This window comes from Triturus cristatus, chromosome 6 (genome assembly GCF_964204655.1).
Source record: "Triturus cristatus chromosome 6, aTriCri1.1, whole genome shotgun sequence".
NCBI classification, from domain to species: Eukaryota; Metazoa; Chordata; class Amphibia; order Caudata; family Salamandridae; genus Triturus; species Triturus cristatus.
The window spans coordinates 1,659,704,369-1,659,726,303 of record NC_140589.1 but is presented as its reverse complement, the minus strand read 5'-3'; the positions used below and the strand labels follow the sequence as shown (position 1 = coordinate 1,659,726,303).

At 40.3% G+C, this 21,935-nt stretch overlaps 1 long non-coding RNA gene across 1 annotated transcript in view; it reads right to left on the bottom strand.

The window, feature by feature from the left end:
• The window catches only part of LOC146821773 (uncharacterized), a 135,750-nt gene extending 124,535 nt beyond the window's left edge, over positions 1 to 11,215 (bottom strand). The window contains exon 1 of the long non-coding RNA XR_014962772.1: positions 11,083 to 11,215. This is a non-coding gene — a long non-coding RNA (uncharacterized LOC146821773). The remainder of the gene's footprint in view (positions 1 to 11,082) is intronic.
• Positions 11,216 to 21,935: the final 10,720 nt, after the last annotated feature.

The window sequence follows — 21,935 nt, the reverse complement described above, 5'->3', positions numbered from 1 at the left end:
GCAGTGTTTTAGCATTAGATGTCTAGACCAGAGGAGAGTTTCAAGTAGAGTTGTGTATCATCAGAGGTTTGGTGAATTTTAATGTGATTATTGGTGAGCAGTGCCCCAGGGGGCTCCATGTAGTTTTTGAAGATGATGGGAGAATGATGAATCCTTGGGGTACTCTACATGTGATAGGGATCTTCTGTGAACTAGAATTGGCCATGTGAAAAACCAGTATCAGTTGAATAGACAGGAGAGATTCACTGGCAACACCTTTCACTGGTTCACATTGTCAGTGAAACCTATTATAGACTTCAGGGTGCGCATGAGAGTGGTATGGTCAGTAGTGTCAAAGGAGGCTGAGAAGGCTAGCAATATGAGGTGGCGGGGTAATCTCACTGAAAATCTTGTTATTTAGTAAAACACCACATTTATTTTATTCTATTTATTTTTGTGGTATGTGCTTGCAGTATAAAAAAAATCAAACAAATGCAGCCATCACACCAGTTTGACGAGGCCATACCTATTGGTTATGCTAATGCTTGTTATACTAGGTATTGCAAAATTATTCCTCATACACAGCACTCAGATAGCAGGTCTTCTCTATAGAAATATGGTCACACAATAAAATACAATAAATGTTCTGCAGATCATGCTGGTTCTGTTTGCCAAGTGTTTATATCACAGTATGCACATCCTTTGCCTAGCATGGGAGTGTATAAGACAATCCACAGTGAAAATATTTTGTGCTACTTTTCAAACATTTGCCAAGACTGCTACAATAGCCTCGAATAATATCCCTAAATAAATATGACAATCTAACTGAAGCTTTACAATTTTGCTTTTGGCTCTGTAGGTTTTATCAAACGAATCAGGGAAATCTGCACATTCTACTTTCACATATGTTTTCAGGGAAATGGAAATCAAAATAAATACCCCGTTCAGCAAAGATATATATTACATGAGTGAGTAAGAAAAATGGCCCATCTGTACTAATGTATAAAAAATAGCTCTGCCTTGTTTCAGATATAAGAGCACAGCTCTCAGGAGAACCACTGTTTGGCATTCATGCAATGGGATCTGATGCCGGCAAGGAGGCATAATCAATCTTCATGAAACGCTTATTTGAATAATGGTACATGGTGATGAAAATGATAATGTATGTAGCATGTATGTTGATCAATTTGCTATTGAATGACACTAAAAAGGAAAATACAGTAGACAGCAGCTTCTGGGCATCATGCCACGGTCAATGTTTGATATTTACAATGGCTGTATGAGATTTAAGGTTCCAAATAGCTTCACATTTCCTCTGATCTTAGTTTTTGTAAAGTATATTGCTAATATTTTCCCTCTTTTCCCTCATTTTCATCGAGGTGCAAACTGAAATAAAAATAAACTTCCCTTACAAAAGAAAGCGGTAGAAGCTGAGCCTGGGAGAATGGGTGCAGAAGGTGCAGCAGCACTGAATCTTCTCCTACTACCATTTCCTCGCTGAATGCCTGGTCACCCCTCTGTGGTGACCCGTTGGGTGAATAATTTATGTATTTGTGTTGACTGATAGTTTTTTCATTTATTAAAAAATCTTGTTCAGGCTAATCTAGATACACGTCATTAGGACCTGAAAGTTTATTTTAAAGTGCAACCTACTTCTGTTATTTTAAACACTTGATAAAAGTGTCATTTGTAAAAGGTATTTTATTATTATTGGCAGGTCAGATTCCAAATCATGTGATGAAAACACACACATCCCAAAAACGTGTCTTTTTGATTTATACTGTCCGTGGTATTCATGAATGATGCAATTTTTCCCATTATCATTTTGCCGGACTCATTTATCATATTGGATGCTATAAACAACACAACCTCAGGAGTTTGATTATGTAGGTGCAGGGGCTGCAGCTTAAAATGGAACTTTAAAAGGTGTCAACTGCTTTCTGAAGAACCATCATCAGTGAATAAACGGTTGATATTTCGAATAACTTTGCTCTGGGCTGCTACTGGGTACCTCAAAGAGTCTCCCACCCACCTGGGGTGACCAACTGGCATGAGTGCAAATTCAGGACCGTGAGTGTAAAAATTCAGGACAAAAGTTCAAACTTCAGGACAAAAATTCAGGACAGAAGGTCAAAATTCAGGACAAAACTTTGGAACAAAAGGTAAGTTTCAAAGACACATCTGAGGAGATCGCACAATAATATATAAGTAAATAGACAACCAACATAAGTGCAATTCAAAATATGTTTATATCAGGTATTAGGTAAACAAAAGCTCTAATGTGCACAAATACGTGACCGATTGCATATGCTTGTTTTTCAAAAGTAACTGGACATTGTTACTTCCATCTAATGTCTTAAGTTTTTTTTCCTTGCCTTCAGGGCCACCACATGCCTTAATTACCCAGACAAGCCCATTGTCATTCTGTAAGCCACAATCAGCCGGCAGACAGAAGGACAGAGGGTCCATCAGAGTCTGTGAGAGGCTGGGGAGAGGCTGCTCTTGAGCACAGAGGAGTGCGAGGCGGCCCCAGCATGGAGCTCTCAGAACACTGAGGGGCATATTATCAACAGTTGTATCGCCACATTTTCCGGCACTTATCGTCGGAAAATCGGCAATTTTCCTACCCCACAATTATCAAGGCGTTGCTAACATGCATTAGCGCATGTTAGCTGCCGTTTTTGTAACGCTTCTCATGTTAGCGATATACATCGCTAATGAGATGCAAAATAGGCGTTCCTACGATAAACAACATGAAAAAAGTAGCAAACATGACATTGCGGTATTAACAACGGGGCCCCGGAACCGCGCTTAACGCGGCTTTCGCCGGATTTTTAAGCCTGGTAAAAACTTGACTTAAGCATGTTTTGTATGGGAGGTGGATTGTCTGGTTAATTCCACACTCCCCTATTAACAAGCTTTTCATTAGCACTGTGAAATCATCGCTGGATTTCACACGCTAATGATGATTATCGCAGTCTATCGCTGGATTGTACATCGCCTGTTAGCAAAGCGTTGCTAATACACTGCTAACACGGCGATGTAATTCAGCAATAGAGGGCGATAATGAAAAACGCACTAAGTTCGATTTGCGATATTTATTGCGTGTTCTAGGTAATATGCCCCTGAGGCTTTTCAAAGGTGAGCAGTGTGGGTCGCTGTCACCCCCCAAATTAAGGACAAAAGGCGCCCATAAGAGGGTTCGTCACAGACAACTGACGTGGCTTCCAATTAACGGACAGTCCGAGAAATATACGGACGGTTGGTCACCCTACACCCACCCACATCATGTTTGATATTTATTTCATCTTCATATAAGCCTCACCATGCTATCCAGAAGATTGCAACATTCTTAACAATGATTAAATCCAGTAGCCAGACATGATTCTAAAGTGTCATTGATCAAAAATGCAGATGGTTATATGCAACACCAAGGTCCAAATTTGCTAAGGTTTTGTGTGGGACGTGCATGACGGAAAGCAGTGCAAAGTGGTACAAACAGGCATTTCTATGCACTATTCATTATAAAGGCTAGCTGATACTGCTCAACACTGCGCTGCTTGCACAAGTGCGGGCATGGGCCCGATTCACAGAACTAACTTAAGTCAAAATCCTAAACTTACTACCATTTTGGTATTCACAGAAGGCTCGGTATTCACAGAAGTTAGGAGTCCTAACTTTAGGACTCTTAAATGCCTTCTGTGAATACCGAAAGTCTTAAAATTAGGATTTTTCTCAGTTTAGTAGTAGTATTGTTAGGACTCCTAACTTTAGGACTCTTAAATGCCTTCTGTGAATACCGAAAGTCTTAAAATTAGGATTTTTCTCAGTTTAGTAGTAGTATTGTTAGGACTCCTAACTTTAGGACTCCTAAATGCCTTCTGTGAATACCGAGAGTCTTAAAATTAGGATTTTTCTTAATTTAGTAGTAGTAAAGTTAGGACTCCTAACTTCTGTGAATACCGAAGTGAGTAAGTGTCTTCTGTGAATACCAAAATGAGTAAGTGCCTTCTGTGAATACGAAAATGGTAGTAAGTTTAGGATTTTGTCTTAAGTTAGTTCTGTGAATCGGGCCCATAGTCATTAAATCACACCTTGCAAGCTAGCTCAAAAAAGCCAGGAACATGGAATGTATCTTCGTTTCACGGAAATCCATTCAGCTGCATCTAGATAGCACTGTAAAATAGGCCATTTCCAGGTAAACATAATATAAACCATTCATGTTTTATGACTGTTAAGTGTATGCCCTTTTTGAGCTGCCTCTTTCACGGAAGTCATGCATGACCCCACAGAACAATATGGTCAAATAATCAAGTAAGTACTAAAGACAGGGGTAGATAACCATAGGATTTCAGAAAAAAAGGAAAATCTTCAACAAATATTAAAGAAGGACAATTAATGGACAAAAGGTTTTACTCACAAGATGGCGTTAGGGCAGAACCCCACAAAATGAAAAAAAAACTCTTACTTAAGGAACGTATTAGTTGAATTATGAACTGACCAGTGATCTGTTTTCTAGGTTATCAGTCTGAAGCAAACACCAATATGTTTGTACTTGATAGATTTATGCAACAAGAAGTGTCATGCTTTGAAGTTCGCTTCAGTTTTTGAAATTCTATCAAAGCATGATAATGTTACTGGGATTATTACCTGATTTTGGATTGATATGTTTCCCACAAACTATGTTGTAGGGAAAACTGTCCTTTAGGAATTTGCCCTAAAGAAGAAGAAATGTGTGCTTCGGGATGGGCTGAGTTTTTTTTAATCAAATTCATAGAATAAATGAATAAATTATTACATTTGCAGAAAAAATCAAAGATTCAATTTAAGATGTTTTAAGACTCTTCACAAGAATATATTATATTCTTTGCTACAGGGAAGAGATTATGACAGACAATTGGAACTCTATGAAAATGTACCATCGGCCTGCACAGTTCGTTTCTAAAGTTGAATCCACCTCTAATGGTTCTAAATTGGCAGTATACCAGTAGGTACAAGAGACTTGATAATTCAACAACTGGATTTTAATGACAGACACACCACTGTGTGGGCAGGCAAACAATCACTAGAAGAGCTAACACAGAGATTAGTGTTGTACAATATAGCATGAGGGCTTCACAAACTTGTTCAGAGATGGCAAATTAGTTTCAATAGAGAAGTACAGTTTTCATTCTAAATAACTGAAACACAATTTCTCTAATATGGAACACTACTTAAGACTGTAAAAAACATATGTAGGTCACTTTTCCAAATACACCTAGAAAGGCTGATACTTGAAATACTTTGTTGAATATGGTGACGGGGTAGAGTGATCTCCCTACCATATATTGTCTTGAGGACAGACATCGAATGATAAATTGTTGGCAGTGAAAGTGAATTAGGAGATAGTTTGTTTGACTGAAATAACATACAATGAATTGTCTAAAGATGGTAGGAGTGTCATTATAGTAATGCCATATTGAATCTGAATGAATTAATTCATTTTACTAACCTTACATAGACTGTACATACATACATGTCCAAAGTGGTGTTGCATAAAATTGATGCCATCAGAATAAATAAATCACTTAAATGTCGAATAGCTGAAGCTGACTTGTTTTCTCCTGATGTGAAATATCCTAAGACACCGACATTCTCAGAGAAGGAAATGGAGAGATTTACCAGGATGACTTAACCCTGGTTGCAAAGGACATCTTTATTGATTTAACCCCCATAGCAAGTAAACACAAAATTAAGAGAAATACAACATTGTTTACACTGGCATTGATTAAACATAAGATTGCAATTAGATGTATGAGGGTTGAGGATCTGTAAGTGTAGTACAAATTGAGATATATGGACTAATAGGCAGGGGCCAATGAAGTTTGTTTGAAATTTCCAAGGTGGTATGACAAACTGGAATAAGATTTAGTAGATTATAGCCTTTTATACAGACATTGCTACACTGCAAGACAACTTGCCATCTTGAGATGTTCTGTATGGGACTAGAATGGGACAAGATTGGAGAAACTCTGATGGGCTACTTGTTTCATTTGCCAGGGAATCTATCATGAGGCAGCAGAGAATAATGTATTCCAGATGAGGATGTTTGATTCTGATGATTGTTTACACGGGAAAATCTCGGTAAGACATCCCACTAAAGTGACTATATTTCTTAACATGGCATTGAGAGGCTATGAGTATTCTGTGTTGATATATAAAAAAGGAATACCGTTCCAAAACAGGCGTGAGCTATAGTTATTCACACAGACTGGATAAAGTTATTCCTAAACAACAGCATCCAGACATTTCACATGGGATTATTTGTATTCTCCAATCATTCTAGTGCCTAATTGTTTGCTCATGGTATAATCATTCAACACACACACACTTTATATGATATTCATATTTACCTCTATCAGGAACACTTATCCAATAACTGAACAAACATCACCACATGTTCCACAGAATGCAGACATCTTTAATTTTTGAAGGACCTCGATAAAACACCTCTTGCCAATCCCTTGTCATGCGCACTTCTTTCTAAGTTAAAACAAAAATGTCTAACATAAATAGTACCAGATGCTGGAGCGACAATTTCTTCTATGTACTGGGTTTAACCATCATTTGCCATGAATAAACTGAGCAAGTTTGCTTTAAAATCCATGAATAGATTTTACTGCATGAGAATGCTGTGAAAAAGAACAAAGCTGCTGCTAGCCCCTCATTTGAGCTTTCACTGGATAGGTGAAAGCTTAACTTTTTTAGGCCCTGTCAAAAGATCTGTTCAGATCATATGGCAAACCTCCCTGGGGCCTACCTCTACTTATCTTCCACTCAGTAAAGCAACACAGTAGTCAATCTCCACAAATAATGAAAATTAAAAACTTTTCTACAAATGCCACAGAATAGGATCAACCAAGTTCTCACAATAGAGTTGAATATTTTAATATTGTGCGCATTACTCGTCTAAATATTCTAATTGACCGATTACAGTACTCACGCCAAAAAAAGCTGAAGGATTGGCCCATGATCTATAATGTAGACTGCATATAAACCTCACACCAAAATATTTTCACTGGTTTCCGTTTGAATCAAAGATTTCAAAGTCCTTTGTACTGCCAACAAGCCCTATTTGGGAAATGGCTTTGGCTGGTTATAGAAATGTGCTTCAATCTATGATCAGCAAGGGATTCTCCCTTTATCCAGATTAAATTTCCAAGCCACCAGAATCACAAGAACAGACCTCTCGGAGTCCAAGCCCATTCTCAATCTACTCCAGAGACTGCTATCAAGCTATCCACCTTCAGAATTCTTAAAACATTTAAGGGAGTGTTAGATGAATTTGAACTACAATTTGTGGTGTAACAGTACCAGTGTCTCTGCTCTCCTTGGTTTTTTATAGCACTTTTATTCTACTCTTTCCATAGGCAATTATCCTTTTTAGATATTTCCCTATATAAATAAAGTTATTATTTGGTGAGATAGCCTTCTATCAATCACTTTTATTATCCTTTATCATGCTCGAGGGTTAATGTCACCCAAGTAAATGTTCTATCATCAACTGCAAATGTGGAACATGACAAAATGATTTTTTTAAATCTATCACAGCTGAAAAAGGAATCATAATAAATTTAATGAATTTATTAGAATGCATTAATGAAACCATCAACAAAGCCATCACTGATATTAGGACTAATTCCATTTGGACCTTCTCTAATGGTTCACAGTCCCAGAACAGGCTCAGAAATCAATTTTCAAGCCAACACATTACTAACAAGTTCAAAGCTGAATGTATTTCACTGACATAGATATGATGCAATTATACATGCTAATGAAGAGCTAAATGATGTGATGTTTTTCAAAGCTTTCAGGAGATTGTGTATGTTTGGTTGGATGTAACAGATTTTTAAGTTAAAAATAAATGTTCCCTTTGGTCAAGACCTATATAAAGTAATTCACGCCACAAATACAGCCACATTCATGCCTCAAGATAGATATTAATTATCAATACACTCGGAATGTATTAAAGCACTTATATGCAAACAGATTACGAAAAAATGTTTTAATCAATAAAAACTGTTCCGATTCGGAGTCCACATGGACAGTTCATACAATAGTTAAAAACACATAAATTCTAAACACAATTCTTCCAATATCTAAAAACCACATTCCTAAATCAGAAATCGAAGAACAAAAAAGGAGAATTCACAAAGACAATCAACTTTGTCATACAAATGTTAATTTGGATACACTATAGGCAGCATGAAGCCTGGTTCTGAATTCCCTGTCTATCACTGACGGCTGACTTATCCAAATTTAACAACATGGTAAGCTGGGCATTGACGCGTTTCGGTGGCACATTCACAATAGGACCACCTTCTTCAGGACCTACATATTTTCTCCTTTGTAAACAGATCTTATATCAAGCATTAATATTTTAAAAAGATTTAAAAATAAAATGAATATCACTTCAAAGAACCTCATGGATATATGTAGTATCACAGTTTAATCAAAATCCATTTAAACTATACAATTTACATTTATAAGTGCTCCAATCATCCCAGGTTAGAAACTAGTATAACACACAAAACATTTTACTCACACATTTTGTCATCTAAACATGCCCACTATAAGACACTCAAAGCATCATTTTTATATCTACTCTATATCTGGAGAACCTCTCACTGGAGTGCAGCAGCACCGGTGAGTTGCAAAAAGTAGCAGAATGAGTGTCTTATAGTGGTCCATGTGGACTTTGTGAATTCTCCTTTTTTGTTCTTCGATTTCTGATTTAAGTAATGTGGTTTTTAGATATAGGAAGAATTGTGTTTAGAATGTATGTGTTTTTAACTATTTTATGAACTGTCCTTGTGGACTCCGAATCTGTACACTTTTTATTGATTAAAACATTTTTTCTTAATCTGTTTGCATATGAGTGCTGTAATACATTCTGAGTGTATTGATAATTAATATCTATCTTGAGGTATGAATGTGGCTGTATTTGTGGCATGAATTACTTTATATAGGTCTTGACCAAAGGGAACATTTATTTTTTTAACTTTTAAGTTAGTGGGAGCTCTATCCCTTTGGATCCCAGAGCCCCCTTTCCTTGAATTCAAAGATGAATGTAACATTGACAAATATTACGGATGAAAGCTAATGTGTTGGTAAATTAAACAGTTTTTCTTGAATAAATGTCTTTTGCTTTTGCATTTCTATTGTTGCATTCCACAGTGCAGGTGGGACTCAGACATATTGGGTATTCTTTCCTCTCATTTGCTTAACGCTTCTTCAAATAATTTCTGTCATCTTTGGGTTTCTAGCTATAAAGTCAAGCTAGGAGGAGATTGCATTGCTGACGTACATTTGGCCTCTCTGCTTTTGGAACTTCTTTCAGTAACATGTACATTTCTCTGTACCAATAAAATAGATGATATTCATTCTGTGGAAAGATTTGGAGGTTCTTTGGTGTGGGTATCATACAAACTTGGCACATGAGTATACCACTGGTTATAGGTCTTGGAGCATTATGAACACAAATAATTCTTCCTTGTTACCACCATGGACCCATCATCAGTGCAAAGTAAACATATTGGGCCCGATTCACAAAAGTAATCTGAGACAAAATCTTACTTTGCGATTTTCGGTATTCACAAAAGGCATTTAGGAGTAGTAAAGTTAGGATTTTGTCTTAAGTTTGTCTTAAGTTTTGGTCTTAAGACAAAATCCTAACTTAAGTTTAATTTAAGTTAGGATTTTGTCTTAAGACCAAAACTTAAGACAAATTTAAGACAAAATCCTAACTTAAGTTTAATTTAAGTTAGGATTTTGTCTTAAGACCAAAACTTAAGACAAACTTAAGACAAAATACTAACTTTACTACTACTAAATGCCTTTGTGAATTCCAAAAGTCGTAAAGTTAGGATTCTGTCTCTGATTAGTTTTGTGAATCGGGCCTGTCGTATTTTTCTTGATTAATCCTCCAGATCACTTATTTTACTTCATGCTCCCTTTAGATCATCTGGATATTTGACACAGCTGATGATTGCATATTTGACAAGCTGTCATCCTCTGTCACGCTTCAATTAGTTTTTGTTGCTCTCACCCTTAAATCATAATGGCTCTGCGGAAAAGAATACCTCAGATTGTGTTGGGTAAATTTGTTAGTAATTAGATTTTTACCTTCTAAAATCAAAAGCTATATATACCTGTGCTCTATTGGAATGGAAGGTACATTTATATAGCGCAGCTATCACTCCAGGGAGCATCTTGGCGCTAAATGTCAACATAGATGGAACAAGTTGGCTACTGCTGTTGTTCGAATGATCCTGTGCAATTTATACTATTGGCATTCCTTCTGTATCATTAACAAAGCAAAACATTGTCTCAAAAAGCACATCCTATCTCTTCATCTCTGCTGACTTTGCAAAACTGGTTTGCTACTTTCAATAGTAGTGATTGTTTAATACTGTCTCTTTTCCCCTTCCGTTTCTTGTGTTATATGTACATGGTAAAAGTCAGGTTTTCAAATTATAGATCAAAAGTCCAATCACAATTTATCCTAGTGTAACCAGAGCAACCAATAATTCCTAAACAGTTACATAGTTTAAGATCACAGATTATACTCAATAATGTGGTGAATGCAGTCACCATTTTGATATACTCAAAATACTCACTGGAAACCTTCATGTAAATAAGATGTACAGTATTTTACCACCACAACTCCTCAGTTTAACCATAATAGAGTGTGATTAAAATATAGTGAACTTCAAGCACACAGATAGCCTTTAATTTGCCCCACATACTTTTGCCCTATTGATTAAGCTAGATATGCTGGCAAAATGACAAAATGGCCACCATCTTTGTCTGTATGATTTCACCTTACTTGTGGACACAAAGATTCAGGACTGGAGTGCAACATGCAGGGCATGTTTAGTGGCCAGAGACCAGACCTGATCAGTGGGAGATAGAACTATGCATCATGTCATAAAGGAAATAGTGTTTCTAGCAACGTGTGGATCTGCACTCCCAGAAAAAAAAGTTGATGTTCTGTGAGTTAACGATTGTGCAGACAATTGACCCACACTGTTAGTAGGACCTGCATCCAAATTATCATGTTACCTCAACCAATATAAACCAAAGCGCAGGACTCCATCCTTAGGGCATAAGGTACTGGATATGTGGTTCAAACCTTCAAGACTCTGTTTGGCCTTCAAATACAGATGTAGCATTGCCCTCCATTGCTGTACACGAGTCACACTGAGGATAAGAAAGAAGAAATAAGATAAATTATTCTACAACTGGGATTTTGTTTGCTCCATGGTGGAGATGGATAGTGGAAAGGCAAAATGAAAGGTGCTGCCTGATGTGTATCTTGTCTTTTACCCTATGCAGTTGATTAGCGATGCAACCAGCTAGTATTGCAGTTATTTTCTGAAGTTATAGCCAAATGTTAAAACTCTCTGGGTTCAAAATAAATCATGGTGAATCAGAAAAATAATCTGCTCTACAAAAACCACAAATAGAACAAAATTAGGGTATTCACTAATAATTGTGTGGTAAACATCAACTAGTTACCAAAAACATGTAACAACACTAACATTTCAGAAGTTATTGTTAGGCTTTTCTTGTGCATTTGGCTGCCTGCCCTCTTTTCATATACAAAACAAACACAATCAAATGTTGGAATTCATTAAAAATAATATTCAAGTATTTAAGAAAATTTGAGAGTATATAGTGAAGGATTAGGAAGAGAAATGAAAACAGTGAAAAAAAGGAATATAGTGAGAGGAAGAAGAGAGATCAAAGATTTTTGTCAGCTTATGGAGAGAACCTTGAGCCCTATCACCTAGCGTCTTTAAAATTGGATTCAGGATGTTCACCATTGCTACTCAGTTGTCTATGCTGACATTTTTTTGTAAAGCATGACACTGACCTCTTGGATTCTTGGTACTGTATAGAAATTGAGTTTGTGGGGTGAGGATTTTGTTGCATTGACTCTTCATACCCTTCCTCCTGTGGATTTGATACTGTAGACCCTGTGAGTCAACTTGTGATGGACAGAATACCCCACTTGTTACCCTTACACTTGAGGACACACTGAGAGCTATAGAGGCCCAAAGGAAAAGGAAGGCTTTGGGCCTGGAAAAACTACCAGCCAATTTGTTTTGTTCCGCAGCCATGATATGAGCCCCTTACCTAAACAGTCAAATGCCGTAGCTGAGGGTCCGCCTATACCTGATTTTAGGAAGGACCCCAAGACGTGGCTCTTCAACTGAACCACAGTGCTTTTGATAATCAGCAGTCCCCCTACCCCACTCCCTTCAGCGCCTTGACTCCCTTACGGGTGAGTAGTTGTGCTTTACAAGTCACTTGCTTGATTGACTGATTTACAATACATGCTGCATGGGTGCCTCTGATAACGCATGGCAGGCCATTTAGCACCAGTGCAGGGTAACAGGACAGGAATGCGCCGTATCTTGTAGATACAGCGCATTCCTGCCCTTTTCTTTTGACACACAGGAGCGTAGCAGTAAGGTTTGCTGTGCTGCCATGCGTCAAAATATTGTAAATGAGGCCCTCAATATTTAAGAAAGAAAGTCGAGTCACTCAGGGAATCATTAGACTATTAGCCTGATTGATAATATACAAAAGATTTTTAGCAAACAGATTCTCAATAAACTCCAAGATTAGATGTTACAAAATGACTTCCTGAGCCACTTTCAAGCTGGCTTTAGGGCAAAAACCTAACTTAGGTACACATGCATCAAGCAAAGAAATAGCGAGTCGGTATTTGCGAAAAATTAGGAATCGCAAATAAAGACTCGCTATTCCCTATGCATGATGCAGATAGCGGAAAATCACCGAATCGGTAAATATCGCTAACCGCGTTAGCGAAAAAGCACCCAAAACTCGCTATTTGCTGAAAACACTCAATTAGCGATCTCGCTATTAGCGAGATCGCTATTTGCGAGATCGCAACTTGCGAGAGTCGCATTGGGAACAGCCTGATGACATCAGAACCAGGAAGTAACTCTTCCCATGGTGAATTCTGTGTCCAGAGGAAGCCAGAGCAAGAAGCTGAGTGCCTGTAAGGAGCTGTGAAGAGGACTAATGAGCATCCAGACCACTGCAGACCAGGGAAATGGCAAATACAGCAGCTGAGGAGGGTGCAGGTGCCAGAAAACGAAAACTGAAGTTCAGTGAGAGGGAACTTGAGTACCTTATTGATGATGTGGTGAAGAGCCATGACAAGCTCTTCAGGAAGCTCTCCCTTAAAGTCCCAGAGGCACAGAAAAGCCGCCTCTGGAACAACATAAAGTCAAGGGTCAATGCTGTGGGAGTGACACACCGCAGTATAGACGATTTAAAAAAACGCTGGTTCGATTTGCGCAGCCGTGCTAAGGAGCGAATTGCCCAGAGGATGAGGGAGGCTAAGAGCACCGGAGGAGGTCCATCGACAGTCCCGGACAACACAGCGCTGGAGGACCTGGTGGAGGGCACAATCCTTCCGGAAGCTGCTGTGGGGGTCACACCGATGGATACATCCGGCGCAGCCTGCAGTACTGAAGGAATGAGGCACTATGATATACCCAGCAATGTACATTATAATAGTGCCCACACAGAAATAAGAAGGCAGGAAGCTGTAACCAACCCCAGCCCACAGTCCATATACAGTTACTGATGCATCCTGGGAGTTGTAGTCCCATGAACCAATTAGTGAGTCACATATCAGTTAGTGTGACCATTGTGCCCAATATTCATTACAGACAGGGAATACAGAGAGTGAGAACGTAAGAGCAGACATAAGCACCATGTTGCAAAACATTATCCAATGAAATTTTAAACATACACTGTTTCACACCACAGGTGCTGAGGAAGGAGACAGTGAAGGGAGTGAATGCAGGGAGAGCGCCCAGTCCACCGCAGAGCCTGCCGTAGCAAGACCAGTCACACCTCCCAGCACATCCCATGCACCCACACGACGCAGGGCTACAGTCCCTCCCATGCAGCCAATGGAGAGCACACCTGAACCTGAAAGGGCAACTGCAGAAGGGCCGCCTCGAGTGAGGTCCACCACCACCACCCTGCAGACACCCGTCCCGACGATGCAAAGACGCAGGGCAAAGGGCCACACAACTGCGCAGGAGCCATCCACTCCAAATGTCTGGGGACCCGTGGAGCTGCAGATGACAAGGGTGCAGCGCCTGCAGGCACGCCACATGGGATCCATCAGTATGCAAATGGGCAAATTGAACAAGAACCTTGCAACCATGGCAGAGCGCATGAGTGACCTCACTCAAGCAGTTGTGGAGGGCAACAGGGACACCAATGCCACATTGCTCGAGCTCGTGCGTGTGATGCAGGAGGGGCAGAATACCGACCGGAGGAGGCATCGCCAATTCATGAGGCGCCTGGCTGGATTGACACGCTCCAACCACAAGCTGAGCAACGCCACTGCACTGCTGTCACGTCGGTCGGTGGCAATGCAGATCGACATGGGGCATTGTTGTGGGGACGTGGCCAGGGCCCTTGGCCAAGTCACAACTGCTGTAGAGCAGATCCAGGCTGGTGTAGGTGGGCTCAGCAATGCCACTGGAGAAGAAGGGAATGAGGGGCATCCAGCGTGAGCAGCATGTCTGCGCCAGTCAGCACCGGCAGAAGGTGTAGTGCACGCCGGTCAACACCTCCGATTCCACCAATGGGTGAGGATGGCGCTGCAGGAGATAGGCGCCTCGGTGTGCGTGGGAGGAAGCGCTGAGCAGTCACATCCCTCCGGACAATTGCCCATGGTGGCGTAACCATGGACAGGACATACAGAGGGACTGCCAATGGAGTACAATACCTCAATCTGCATAGTGCCCTGGTACATGACGTGAATGTATCCGTCGGCTAAATGTATGTTTAGACTCACAAGAGTCCATGTGCAAGTGTCAATAAAACTTGCCATGTGATTGATGATCGTTCCTGTCTCATGATTATGTACATTTGAGGATATGTTGGGTGATGTGGGCACGTATCAACTGCCCCTCCGCATAGCTTGCAGGATGCAGGTGTGGTGAGTGTACAGGGGGCTGATTGTCCGCAGTGCCGTGGTCATCTATGGGTATGCGTATCCTGGGAGCTACGATGGGCTACAGTGCACATGCTGCCACTATCCGACAGCGGGTCACCGGCTGGTCCAGCATCGCATCACCAGGTTTGTGCAGGATGTGGAGCCTACTCTTGACCTATCCAAATGTCCTTTCAATCACATTACCTGTCCTGGTGGGTGGTGCGTTGTACCGCAGCTACAGTTGGGCGCCTGGGTTCAACAATGGAGTCATGAAATTGTACCTCACCGCGCATGCACAGTCACCTACAGGGTAGTGTGGAATGTGTTTGTGTCAGGTTTGCATTGCCTTTACAGTATGCTTTAGTGTGCATGAGTATATTGTCTGACCTAGCAGGTGTCCCTCGCCATGTCCCCCCCATAGCAGGCGTGTGTGAATGCCAATGTATCGGAATATGTGTGGATCATTGATGCTCCAAGGAGACTGCGCTGCGATGTCCGACATGATGTCATCCACATTGCACATTGGTTGGACGTTGATGGAGTGATAACACGTCCGGTTACGGAAGCTCTACTCATTGCCTGATGGTGGACATATGGGTCGTGTGTGCTATCCAGCCGTTCATATCGCAATAGGGAACTGTGCAATCCTATATGAATGGAGTCTGGGTGGATTCCAATCCATTTGTGTTTTGGGGAGGCTGCTGTGGTCGTGGGTCTGAGTCATCATGGCAGCCAAGGAGGTCATCTAAACACGTGAGTGGGAGCCTAGTGATACCCCTCCCACTACTGCCACTACCCCCTGGACACCTTTGGATGCAAGTAGGTGCAACAAACATTACACCTGGACACGGGGACGGTGTTCATGGATCCTCTGTGTTTGGCGCAGCACTGTTGTTTCCAATTAGGCTATGTGGTTGAGTTGTATCGCAGCATTGCTCAAGTACTACTCATATATGTCCTCTTGGGTGTGTCACATCTGACTGATGCGCAGGCAGAAGCCCATCTCCTGGACTCTCCTCCTGCCCTGGCCTGCTGCATGGGTCCTCATCCTCCTATCACACAAGTAGAGTGACGCCTTTGTGAGCGTCCTCTATGGACTAATTTGTTGGTTGCAATGACCCTCACCAGCTCCATGTATTGTATTCCACTTATTTTTGGAAAAAAATATTTACCACCTGCTTATGTTTCTCCTTATTCTGCTCTTGCTAAATAGCGATTTTTGAGAAAATCGCTATTAGCGATTTTTGATGCATCCATTTGCGGGTAGATTCTGCGATTCCTTATTTGCTCCCGCTAATCTGGGTGCCGCTGATTCCGAATCGCTATATCTGGGATCCCGGTATTTGCGAGTAGGTAATTTTGCGATTGTCATGTTTTTCCTTGATGCATGGGGATTCGCTTGCATGCGCTCGCAATTAGCGATTCGCTATTTTTGCGACCTGCTTTTGGCTTGATGCATGTGCCAGTTTGTGGTTAAATGGAAGATACTGGATTTGAAACAAGGCAGTTTGTATGTTGCGTTTGTCAACTTGCGAGCCACTTTTGATCTAGTCCCATGACCCAAGCTTTGGGAAGTTCTTAGAAAGATGGGTATTCCATCCCACCTCCTACATATAATCCTATAATGATATACAGATAATTTTGTACAGCTGAGATGGGGTACTAACGGTGAGATGACAGAGAAGATCCCTGTCAAGAGATGCTGATACCCACTTTATTCTCATGTTTCATCAATGGCTTTATTGGCCACTTTTTAGACTGTGAAAATAACGACAAGCAAATAGTGGCTGCAAAAGTTCTGGCATTAATATTTGCAGAGGATACCCTTCTCATGTCTAAAACACCAAAGGGTCTACAGATTTTGCGGAGGAAATTCAACCTGTTTTGAAATGCACATAGGTTGGAAATTAATACTCTAAAAACCAAAATGTCAATAGCATTACCAGAAAACAGAAAAAAGTTCTGGGTTATGGGTCCAGATTGCAGTATCACTATTTGAAGTTGGTTATTAATTATAGAGTAATTCAATTGCAACATTTACTTTGAAGGTGATACACCTTTAACATAGAGAGAGAGAACTGAAGAAAGCTTACTGACTGAACCCACAGAAATATATGCTATAGTTTGTTACATTATGTTACATCACCTTATGTTATGTTATGTTATGTTATAGTGTTTTATAAAGCGCGCGATTACCAAGTAGGTGTCCTGGCGCTGTCCACAATTCCTAGATTCTTAAGCTGACGTAGTTAATGAAACAACCAAGTTTTTAGAGCTTTCCTAAAATGAAGTAGATTCTCCATAGGTCTCAAGTGGAGAGGTAGTTTGTTCCAGAGCTTGGCAGCCCCATAAGAGAAACTACGTCCTCCCCAACGGACTTTTTTTATGGCTGGAATCGTGACAAGCCCGGCCTCCGCTGAACGAAGATGCCGGGCAGGGACATACCTAGTGAGATGCTTAGTCAGGTAATCTGCGCCTTCTCCCTTCAAGGCCTTAAACACCAAGCACAAGGATTTGAACTGAACTCTCTTATGGATAGGCAACCAATGCAAGTCACGGATGGCCTTGGAAATCGGGGAGAACTTTGGAATACCCGTAAGTAGTCTAGCAGCCGCATTCTGCAATAACTGCAGTCTATGCAACAGATTTTCCTGTATATTCAGATACAGACTGTTGCAATAGTCGAGTCTGGAGGACACAAGAGCGGTGACCTCCGTTTGTCGACTATCCGGAGGAAGCAAAAACAGGATCTTTTTTAACATTCTTAAAATAAAGCCTGTTTTGGAGGCTACTGCCTTGACCTGTAGTGTCATGGTGAGTTTGTCATCCAGCACCATCCCGAGGTTTTTTACAGTATTTACTGGGCTGGGACAAGCTCCTAATTCCTGCGGCCACCAGGTAGGAGTCCAGAAGCTGGGGTTGTTACCAAACAACATTACCTCAGTTTTAGTAGAGTTTAGCCTAAGGCAGTTGCTAGCCATCCAACGGGCCACCTCCAACATGCAGGCCTGGAAATTGACATCCATCCCCACATCACGTCCAGGGTATAGAGACACGACGATCTGCGTGTCATCAGCGTATGACGTGACACTAAATCCATGACTTCTAATGATGGGAGCAAGGGAGGCAACGTAGACATTAAAAAGTGTTGGACTTAGTGAGGACCCTTGCGGGACCCCACAAGGCAGAGAGAAAGGACGAGATGTAAAGTTCCCCATGGCCACTGTTTGATTCCGCTTATGGTATTTTGTTTTGTGCCAGGTTATGTTATGTTGCTAAGAATTTGACAAAGCACTGCTCACAAAGCACTTATTGAATTTTGCAACAGGAAGCCTATGCTGGGTAAAAGAAGAGCTTAGAAAAGGGAATGATCAGTCAAATACTAATTGTGAAAATTCAGACATGTTTAAATCACCTACCATTAAGAAATCCTACGAGCTATGACTGTACCATAACTGTACCACTGTTTAAGCACAATATCCTACCAACAAGTGACCTCAATATAAATATGAGGAAAAACGATCAGCACTAGGAACATGCCGTGTTAAGCTTAAAAAGCGAGAGAATTGCCAATGAGCAGTTTGCGCAACTAAAGGGTGAACAGGAAATTAACGTAAGTGGTAACAAAGATTTAAGTAAAAGAAATGATAGAGTTGCTTGGAGAAGAAATGTTATTGAGCATAGAGGGACTCTTTGGTTGTATAAACACAGTTTTGTGCAGAAGAGCAAGTTTCTTGATGAAATAAGTTTTACATGCTAAAAAATAAACCAGACCAGGAACAACTTCCTCCAGTTACCTATATTTAGAACTAAAGGGACAAACTACAATGGAGGCCCAAACCAAAAGAACACTCATCCAAAAACAGCTGCTTTGAACTTTTGCCCTCTAGTACACCAAAATATGTTTGATAAATTACTTTTTTTCATTGTGGTATGAAGACTAAGCTGTGAAATTATTATTTCTGTTTGATGGCTATATTGTAAATGCCAGTTTGCCATCCACATCCACAGGTAAATGGTTTGTTAAAGCACATATTTCTCCACTAAAATGATCAGCCATCATCAGGCACTTTGTGTGGTGAAACATTATAGTGCAAAGTCTACCAATGCATATCAATATTGTAGGACATTCTTCCAATATATGAGGGCACTGGAATGTCTTCCAAAGTTGTGGCACATAGGCCCCTATTAGGATGTCGGTTGGAGTTGCATTTGATGGACATCCCTGCGGTTTCAAAACCGACCGACCTTGGGTCCAAAACCGCACTTACCATGCGACTGCACATGGTGCGGTCGCAAGCTCCCATTTCCCTATGGGAGCTTGTGTGTTGGTCGGAAAGCAGTCACAGCACAAGCTCCCATAGAGAAATGGGATTTACTGTAAATCCCTGCACTGTGTGGTAGCCACCTCATGGTGCCTGCTACACGTGCAGGTATTTATAGACTCAAAATGAATCTTCCTGGACCTCCCGGCTAATCGTGCATTGTCACGCTGTAGGACTTCCCAATTTGCCTTTTATCCTTGTACCCTTCGATTACAACTGGTTAATAAGATCTTAAATTGTTGCTTCAAACCCTGGACCGCCCCTTATATTCGGGAATTGGTTCCCTCAAGATCCGAGGCAATTTCTAAAACTCAGGCTTGTACTATTCACTGTCCTGATGATGATCCTACTGTTTCCTTGAAAGGATCGAAACGTCGTTGACCCATGCAATACAGCATGCACATGAATCCGTTGTGTTAAAAGAAGTGCATTGACTGTTTGTACTAAGCTTGACACAATTTACGTTTAACAAGCTACCCTTGTCTTGCCTGAAATGTCCTTTTGTGTTCTGTAAATGTTATGGTTTGTGTAGGATGCAGGATTGTGTCCCACTATATTGTTGTGTTGTTCACAGTATTTTTCTGAATTTATTGCTTAATTAAATTGATTGTCCGGCTGAACACTCCCAATATAGCACTGATTCCAGTCTATATATATCCTTCTCAAATTCTGACTATTTAAGGACCATTGTTCTCATGTATATATAGGTATTTATAGGGGGGCACTATAGGTGCACCCCCGGCCCACAACTGTGCTTATAGGGGCCCCCAAAGTTGCTTTCCGACAGCCTTTCCATGTCGGAAAGCCCATCATGGAAAGCCTTTCGGAAACCGACATCACAATCCCAACGGCGGAAACACCGTCAGTAAGGGATTATGTGGCGGTTTTAACCGGCCGACGGGCTCCTTGAGTCCGTTGTAAGCAAACCAGATTGACCAGCCGGTTTCGATTCCAATCCCTGTAATAGTAATATGGCGGTAGGACTTAAAAACCAAGGATGTCGGTCGGTAAGACTCCAACGAGTGGTGCAAGGCTTACCGAACGACATCCTAATTAGGGCCCTCGTGTTTTGCCCCAGATGATTGGTATTCTAATTCAAATATACAGGAAATGTTATGTGGTATCTTCTGTTCTCTATGTGGTTGTAAGGGATGACATATTTGGATTCTTTAATTCCAATGTTGCTATGTACGACATATACAGGATATGTAGAATCTTTTGGGTGGAAGGTTGGGAGGAGAAAGTTCTTGTAGAAGACAGTTGGAGTTGTGCTGTTGTTCTGCTTACTGGTGGATAGGATCTTTCCTTAAGGAATAAACCTTTTGAATATATCTTCTTCTCGTCTGAGCCTGCTTTCAAAATATAATATGTTACTTACCTGTTCTCGAATATCTGAGACATTAACATGACAGTCTTTCATGGAGGTAACAAGTCCAGACACACCAGTAATTCAATCACTTTAGTTTGTGGGGATAGTCTGCTACAATATCTGGTAGAATGAGTTACATAACTTTATGGAGCAAAAGATGCATGTACTAACTTCATGTCTGTGCCCAGGTATATACTGATTATTATAATGATACTGTTGATAGGTGGAATCTGTAACTTTTAGGATAATTGTCCATTTCCACCCTCTTCAGAATCAGTGTGATAATGGTTGATATCATAAACCTAGTAAGTTTAAGTTGTTGGTGTGGTACCTTCTCTGATCTTTGGGTAAAAATTCTACAGAATAAAGATTGCAGATGTAGGATTTATATCAGGACAAACATGAATTTTAGGAAGTCAAAGTCTGATAGGACAGAATTTATCTAAATGATTTTATTCATGATCTATCTCCCTTCTGCTTCTAATATGTGGCAAGTCATAGTGTAAGCATCTTTGGCCTGTAAATTAACTTTGACAAATATCTGTCTTTGATTTTGTTCAAAAGCGATTAGATGAACAATCACCATTAGATTTACACAATTCATGCAAATGTACACGGGGATAATGGACTTCATGGCTTTTCTTTTGCTGGTCCCAGTTTCGGTACGGACAATGTGGCTCAACTCAAGATTTTGTATCTAATAATTTAATGTTATAATTTATTGCTCAATAAAAACAAAAATAATTTTAAAAGGTGGTTCAAATCTATGACTTTTGAGAAATCTAAAATAAAAATCAATAATTATCAGAAACTTTGAGGATTTTATTTATTAATGCTTCTTACTCAGCCTTTTCTATTTCTGAACTTATATTCATTTATTTCTATATTCATTTATTTAATTGGATTTTTTAAATAGTGTTTTCAATGCCAAATAATGTAATAGCACTTAAAAAGTATGGGTAAAATAAGACAGATGGGCACTACAAAACACTAATGAAACTAATCCACAAAGGCACTTAGCAATTCACGAATAATAATGCAAGAAGCGGGGCAATAACCGAATAATACATTTCCAGTCAGGCAAAAAAAACAGGTGTTATCTGCCCTGTCATGTTGTATATGGCTCCCGGCTCAGAGTGAAGCTGAGAAGAGAGTCCCCAAGAGAACAAAGCTTTCAGGGCAGAGTACATTCCAGTAGTAGAATAGAGGATACTTTAGTAGGGAG